Below are 8,887 nucleotides of genomic sequence, written 5' to 3'. Positions count from 1 at the left end.
AGGTCGCTCCTACCAGGTGGCGTGGCGAGAATCTGTCTCCGCACCACGTGCTCTCACCACTGGTGTCCCCCAGGGCTCTGTTCTAGGCCCTCTCTTATTCTCGCTATACACCAAGTCACTTGGCTCTGTCATATCCTCACATGGTCTCTCCTATCATTGCTATGTAGACGACACACAATTAATCTTCTCCTTTCCCCCTTCTGATAACCAGGTGGCGAATCGCATCTCTGCATGTCTGGCAGACATATCAGTGTGGATGACGGATCACCACCTCAAGCTGAACCTCGGCAAGACGGAGCTGCTCTTCCTCCCGGGGAAGGACTGCCCGTTCCATGATCTCGCCATCACGGTTGACAACTCCATCGTGTCCTCCTCCCAGAGTGCTAAGAACCTTGGCGTGACCCTGGACAACACCCTGTCGTTCTCCACTAACATCAAGGCGGTGACCCGATCCTGTAGGTTCATGCTCTACAACATTCGCAGAGTACGACCCTGCCTCATACAGGAAGCGGCGCAGGTCCTAATCCAGGCACTTGTCATCTCCCGTCTGGATTACTGCAACTCGCTGTTGGCTGGGCTCCCTGCCTGTGCCATTAAACCCCTACAACTCATCCAGAACGCCGCAGCCCGTCTGGTGTTCAACCTTCCCAAGTTCTCTCACGTCACCCCGCTCCTCCGCTGTCTCCACTGGCTTCCAGTTGAAGCTCGCATCTGCTACAAGACCATGGTGCTTGCCTACGGAGCTGTGAGGGGAACGGCACCTCTGTACCTTCAGGCTCTGATCAGGCCCTACACCCAAACAAGGGCACTGCGTTCATCCACCTCTGGCCTGCTGGCCCCCCTACCTCTGAGGAAGCACAGCTCCCGCTCAGCCCAGTCAAAACTGTTCACTGCTCTGGCACCCCAAAGGTGGAACAAGCTCCCTCACGACGCCAGGACAGCGGAGTCAATCACCACCTTCCGGAGACACCTGAAACCCCACCTCTTTAAGGAATACCTAGGATAGGATAAAGTAATCCTTCTAACCCCCCCCCCCCCCTAAAAGATTTAGATGCACTATTGTAAAGTGGTTGTTCCACTGGATATCATAAGGTGAATGCACCAATTTGTAAGTCGCTCTGGATAAGAGCGTCTGCTAAATGACTTAAATGTAACTGGGAGGGGAAAAAACTAGGTCAAATCATGACGTCAGTGATCTTCAGGCCGGAAAGTCAGAGCACTAGAAAGATGCCTGAGTTTGCAACTTGGAATTTCGAGTTGGAATACCGTTCAAAACTACGTTTCCCAATCGGAGCTAATTTTTGTCCACACGCCCACTAATGAATTTCTGGCTACACCATTGGGGTTAGGCATAAGGTTATCTGTGTGGTTAAGGTTAGGTTTAAAATCACATTTTAAGAAGAGAAATTGTAGAAATAGGCGGCCTGTATGACTTTGTGGTAACTAGTGACAACCTAGAATTATCTTGACCGAGTTACTGCCCTGATGACACAGACGGCTTCATCAACAATGGTAATGTGTGTTATGTGAAAAGTTGTATACAAAATAAATATCCAGTTTGATAAACTAGTAATTTAATTTTCCAGCCAAGCAGATACAAGTAGTAGAGTCATTTTGGTTGTGAAGTACATTATCAAAACACTTAGTCCTTTCTTTATAACAACGAAATGTGTTACTTGGCTGTCTATTGTATCACGCTGTCACAGGCCCTACCAGTCAACACCACCTCATAAGATGACGAAGTACATTGCCTGCTGCAGTTGTTCGAGAGATGTCCAGTTTCATGCAACATAGAAAAGACCAGCAAGGGGACCCTCAGAATCACGCAGACATGCCCTTCCTGTGAGCATTCCTATAAATGGAACAGTGGGGACACTTGGATCAGGTTGGTGACATTTGACCTGGTCAAGGTCAAACAGTTGTGAGTTTTGTCCCAATTCACCTTCAGAACATAGCCTGGTTCCACCAGGCTGATCACTGCGTTTACCATAATATTTCACATTACATATCATGACATCTGAAGTGAAATAGAAAAGGTGAACGCAATGATCAGGTTGATTTCACCATGCTAATTATAACCACCATTGATAATGTAATTAGTGCTCTGTTTGTGTGACTGACCAGTATCTCTTGAGGGGCCAGGAGCTCATCTACGCTGCCATGCCCTTCAATGGGGCGCTGGCAAAGAACTTACCTCCAGCCTCACTTCTTGCGTGCTTACTAATGGTCGTCAATGGAGAGGTAGGTAGGTAGGTAGGTTTAGTCTGATCTGTTCAAACTTTAACATAGTATATCACATATCCTAACAGGCATTGGTAATCTAACAGTGACTGTATGTGTTCACAGATGCATCTATTGTCCCAGCACTAGGAGACTTGCAAGATGATGTGATTAAGTCCAGACTGACATACGGGCTTAATACTGATGTCTCTAAATGGAGAGAGACCTGGTACTTGGCATGAACATTTTACTTGACAACCTTTACTTGTCTTTTTTTATTATTGAATTGAATGGTATCAGTCAATATGGGGAGGGAGAAGCCCAGTGTATTCTGCACCAGGATCTGGTAACTCCTGGTGTATACAGGACACCATATAGGAAGGTATGACCACTCTGACATGTTTACCAAGGTAGCCCCATTACCACCAGACAAAATGTTGATAGGCACAGTATCTGTATCGGCTGGGAATGACAATGAATGATGAAAGGTGCACATTGTTATATTAGCAGAACACTGATTCTATGGTATTATGTAAAAGGTTGTTTATTCTACATGGACCTGTTACTACATTTGAAAGTTATCAAAACACTTAGTTTAGAATATCTACATACATTATTTTTTTTAAACTTTATTTAGCTAGGCAAGTCAGTTAAGAACACATTCTTATTTACAGTGACGGCCTACCAAAATGCCTCCTGTGGGAACGGGGGCTGGAATTATTATTATTTTTAAACACACATCACGACAAGAGAGACAACACAACACTAAATAAAGAGAGACCTAAGACGACAACATAGCATGACAACAAAGCATGGTAGCAACACAGCATGGCAGCAGCACAACATGGTAGCAACACAAAACAGGGTACAAACATTATTGGGCACAGACAACAGCACAAAGGGCAAGAAGGTAGAGACAACAATACATCACGCAAAGCAGCCACCACTGTCAGTAAGAGTGTCCATGATTGAGTCTTTGAATGAAGAGATTGAGATAAAACTGTCCAGTTTGTGTGTTTGTTGCAGCTCCTTCCAGTCGCTAGCTGCAGCGAACTCAAAAGACGAGCGACTCAGGGATGTGTGTGCTTTGGGAACCTTTAACAGAATGTGACTGGCAGAACGGGTGTTGTATGTGGAGGAAGATGGCTGCAGTAGGTATCTCAGATAGGGGGGAGTGAGGCCTAAGAGGGTTTTATAAATAAGCATCAACCAGTGGGTCTTGCGACGGGTATACAGAGATTACCAGTTTACAGAAGAGTATAGACTGCAGCGATGTGTCCTATAAGGAGCATTGGTGGCCGACTGGTAAAGAACATCTAGTCGCTCGAGAGCATCCTTACTTGCCGATCTATAAATTACATCTCCGTAATCTAGCATGGGTAAGATGGTCATCAATCAGGGTTAGTTTGACAGCTGGGGTGAAAGAGGAGCAATTACGATAGAAGAAACCAAGTCTAGATTTAACTTTAGCCTGCAGCTTTGATATGTGCTGAGAGAAGGACAGTATACCATCTAGCCATACTCCCAAGTACTTGTATGAGGTAACTACCTCAAGCTCTAAACCCTCAGAGGTAGTAATAAACACCTGTGGGGAGAGCGGCATTCTTCTTACCAAACCACATGACCTTTGTTTTGGAGGTGTTCAGAACAAGGCTAAGGGCAGAGAAAGCTTGTTGGACACTAAGAAAGCTTTGTTGTAGAGCGTTTAACACAAAATCCGGGGGGGGGGGGGCCTGAGTATAAGACTGTAAATTCAGCAATTGCATTCTTCTCATATTACTCTGTCGGCTACTAACCTATTGAAATATTCCTCCGGCATCTCCCCATACATCTGCCTGTTGTTATTGAACTCAACCTGCAGGAGGTTTGTTTGTTTGTTGTGATTGAGTGGGGGGAAACCACTGTGGGCAAGGTTCTGACAGATGGGTGTGTCTTGGTGGCAGCAAGGACACACCCAAGAAACACCCACATCAAACCACACCGCCAAGCGAAATCACATTTAGCTTCTGTCATGGTCACCAGCATTTCTTGAGGAGCAAGCCAAAAAACGAGTCCAAATCAGCGGGTGCAATTCCCCTTTTAAGTTATCTCATTAGTCATTCAATTCTATGACCTAATATATTTTCAAAACAGCCTAAATTACATTTACTTTAGGGGCCCAAATGTGATTTGATTGTTAAAAATGTCGAAGGGGATTCTCGTGTTTTATTATTGTTCAAACTCGTTTTACATCTTGATACACACAGAGGCTGGGAGGCCTACTGTTGTGGGAGGCAGAAGGTGGCCACATCTTGTGGCAGTCAGTTCTATGACCACCAGACGGCATGTGAGCTCTATCATTGTTTTTGTTTACCTGCTTGATGATGTACACTGAGTATACCCCCCTACAAGGTGTCAAAAGCATTCCACAGGGATGCTGGCCCAGGTTGGCTCCAATGCCCAGGTTGGCTCCCACAGTTGTGTGAAGTTGGCTGGATGTCCTTTGGGTGGTGGACTATTCTTGATACACAGAGGTCAGGTGTTGAGTGTGGAAAAACCCAGCAGCGTTGCAATTCCTGACACAAACCGGTGCACCTGACACCTACTACGATGTCCAGTTCAGGCAAATAAATATCTTGTCTTCCCCATTCACCCTCTGAATGGCACACAAACCATGTCTCAAGGCTTAAAAATCGTTCTTTAACCTGTCTAATCCCCTTCGTCTACACTGATTTGAAGTGGATTTAACAAGTGACATCAATAAGGGATCATAGCATTCACCTGGTCAGTCTGTCATGGAAACAGCAGGTGTTCCTAATGTTTTGTGCACTGTGTATAATTTACCCTTTACAATTTACTTTCTGTAAGTAATTTATATTTAAAGAAAACCCTAAATGACAAAAGCAGGGAAAGACCTCAGCCTGACCTGAAAATACAGTATTGTCACAATCACTTGAACAGGAATGCAGACATGCATAGACGTACATGTGACATAATACTTTACAGTCCTAAGGGAATTGAAAAGTAATATAAATTGTATCCTTTCTCAAAATACTACTATTACAACACTACAATGGCATACAATCAGTTTCACCTACATACTCTCCCTCCCTGCTCCAGTCTAGCTCTCCATAAATGAGTGGGGATTTTAATTAGTTTCTGCTCATGATCTTGATCTAATTAAAGCCTTCGTCCCTGCCATGTCATTTTCATAAGCTGCTCCCTTCAATTACATATAACAACCTAGCACATTCAGATATTAACCTTCTGTGTGAAGTGTCTCCTTCCCTCGACTTATCTACTTGCGCATTTAAAAGAATACATAGGGAAGCTTAAAGATAATTCCACGATAGTTTAGCTATTGTATAATTTATTTCCCATTTTTCTCTGACAGATTCTTGTAGATAATGAGAAGTTGGTGTGTCAGTTCTCCTGGTATATGTTCCAAATCTGGTAAATAAATGTTATTTTTAAGAAAAACTCTCAAATTGATGGCTCAGTCAAATACCACCAGTCGTCATTCTGGACACGTTAACTACTGATGTTGTGACCCTCTCTAACCCTGACTCTACGAAACTGAATGAATGAAGTGAGGTCAACAAGGCCTGGGGATATATGTCAATTGTAGATTCAAAATTGCCCCAGAATAACTCCAGGCTAAAACCCTTGACCAGAGGGGAGTTATTAGACTTCAAGTTTGACCTGATTTATCCATGCACAATACATCAGAACTCAATCCTTTGAGAGGAGCTAAGATGACAACATGGTGCCCCATTACAGAAAATCGGTGTCTTATCATCCACTTTGTGAAATATTGATTCTAAATACAGACTTTAATTTCGTGCTGGTTTTAAAAGTACCTCCACTTTGGTCCAGCAGCAGGGCTGGGGTCAGATGCCATGCATGTTCCACTCTCCCAGCAGACCTCCAGGGGCCTGGGGGTTTCAAAGCTTAGTGAGGGTACAGTGAGTGACTAAAGTGGCTGAAGCAGATCATGGACGAACAAAGAAACATTACCCTTAGGGTCCCCATCCACATTATTTATGAATGATACACTTTCTCCTGGTTTTGGAATGTGTGAGATTTGATTTCAGTGAACACACATGGTCATTTAGACATAAAGCCGTACTTCACTATCAGAAACTTCAGGACCAAACTACTATTATAACAAATAGACGCAAGTGTGAAGGTTGAGTGTTGTAGCGAACTTGAGATATGACTTCAGTAATTCTTAACAGTGGCTATAATGTGACAACTTGGTTAGGTACTGCAGTAAATAAGTCTGAGAGAAAATTATGCCTCTGAGAAATGCAGCGCTGCCTCTTGGAAGAGCTACAAACATGGAGTTTGTCGTCATTATGTTAAACCCGGTTAATACACTGTGTTGGTCTGAGTATCCTATCACAGCGTCCTTCCAGCCCAAGCCACAATTAACTAGGAAAACAATCTTCAGTTGGAGGGTGTTGTCTGTTGTGGGTCTGCGCTTTATACAAGTCCTCCCTGTGTCTAGAATTAATTAAATGTTATCTGGGAAAATAACGTGAGAAAAAGAGAGAGTGGGACTGGAAGGCAAGTAATGGTTGATACCCAGGGGGGAAATGAGAAGGTCACCAAAGAGGGGGGGGGCGGAGAGAGAGGGCGAAAATACCCTCTATGCTAGATTAACACCCGGTGTGCCACTGCTCTGTTATCTGTGAGCTGGCGTGTGGACACTAGACACAGAGGCCAACATATCCCAGATTCCACTGCTGTTTTCCTAGCTCAGCTAATAGCATGTGGCTTCTTCAGCATTGCTCTTCAGAGCCAAGACACAACCAGAGACTGGGATTCTGGTACCTCCCTGAAAACAGATGACAATGGGTTTTTTTTTCCTGCCGCAGACCCCCTCCACGAGGGCTGTCGGGTTAGAGGAGGGAAATGAGAAGGACAAATTAATTTAAAACATATGCTCTTGTCCATTTGCAGTCCGCCCCTTCGAGAAACGACACGCCTACTCGACGGCAGACTTGAGAACAAGATCATAAGGCCTCATTTATCAACCCATGTGTGCAAACAAAATATTTGACTGTATTTTGTGTAGAATTATGAATATTTGGGGTTATTATGGGTTATGTACAGTTAGCTATGACACATCTGGACAACTTTTCAATCCTGTGTATCATACTCATAATCAGTATTATGAGTATGATACAACACTGAAAATATTATATGAACCCCAATGCCATGTGACCCTATTACATCTCATAGAACACATAATTATGTATTCAGATGGTGGGCTACTGAACAAGCATCTCACTGAACATGCATCACTAATTCGGTTATTCAATCATTTTGTTGTGTCCACTTCAAGCCTGCACAACTATACTAGCAGTGGTCTCTGACAAACCAAAGATGTGTGACTTGTTCAGCACTTTGAGTGCCATGTGGAGCTCTAATGGTTCATAAACAAATCAAATCAATTTAGCTGATTAGTGTCTAAATGCATTTGAGTGTTCTGTCATTCACAGTTAATTGGCATTGCTTCCATTTCAATCTGACATGATTTGATTGTGTTGTGAAGACCATTGAGTTTCAAAGTAACCCTCTGTTTCTCCAAATAAGAGCAACCCCAGCTAGCACATAACGTTCTGAGAACCATATGTTTCTTAGAGCTTGGTGAGAGCATGGTTGTCCTTTGGTTATTTTGCCACAATGCTCTGGGAATGGTGCAAGATACCCAGATACATAACGTTGTGAGAACCACATGTTTCTTAGGTGGGAATTTCAGTACATAATGTTTTCTGCAGGTTTCCTCGTGGTTCTATGTAAGGATGTTCTCAGAACATTAAAGCTTTCCATAAAAAAAAAGTTACTAAAAACAGTAACATTCAGAGTGTTCTACAAATGTTATTTAAAAACATAATTTCCGTTCTCAGAATGTTAATTACACCTCCCGGGAAAACTTTCAGGGAACCATAGTAAAACATTCTCAGAACCTCCCTGCAACCTAAAAATGTACTGTACGTTCCCAGAACAGATCATTTTCACCTCCGTTCTTAGAACTTAAAAAATTCACTAGGTCTAAGGCACTGAATCTCAGTGCTAGAGGTATCACTACACACCCGGGTTTGATCACCGGCTGTATCACAACTGGACGTGATCGGGAGTCCCATAGGGCGGCGCACAATTGGCCCAGTGTCATCTGGGTTAGGATAGGGTTTGGCTGGGGGAGCTTTACATGACTCACCGCACTCTAGCGACTCCTTGTGACGGGCAGGGGGCCTGCAGGCTGACCTCGGTCGTCAGGTGAACAGTGTTTCTTCCGATACATTGGTGTGGCTGGCTTCCGGGTTAAGCCGGCGGGTGTTAAGAAGCGAGGTTTGGTGGGTCATGTTTCGGAGGACGTATGACTTGACCTTCGTCTCCCGAGCCCGTTAGGGAATTGCCGAGATGAGACAAAATACATGGAAACTTATGGCTTCGGTCCCCAAACTAGCACATTTGGCTCCTTGGAAGTAGTGGCAATGTAAGTTTTTGCTTTCCCGTTGGTTCTGGAAACAAAGCCTCTGTTTGTTCTCAGAATGGAAATTATAGGTTATTTGAAGGTAATTAAATAACGTTCTGAGAACATGTTTCAATAAGACTTAACACTGCTAGCTTAGTTTGGGTTAACTGATTTGAACTCCAAGCACAGAACATATGGAAATTC

The sequence above is a fragment of the Salmo salar genome, chromosome ssa02, assembly GCF_905237065.1.
Source record: "Salmo salar chromosome ssa02, Ssal_v3.1, whole genome shotgun sequence".
Classification (NCBI taxonomy): Eukaryota; Metazoa; Chordata; class Actinopteri; order Salmoniformes; family Salmonidae; genus Salmo; species Salmo salar.
Note: the sequence above shows the minus strand (reverse complement) of the source record.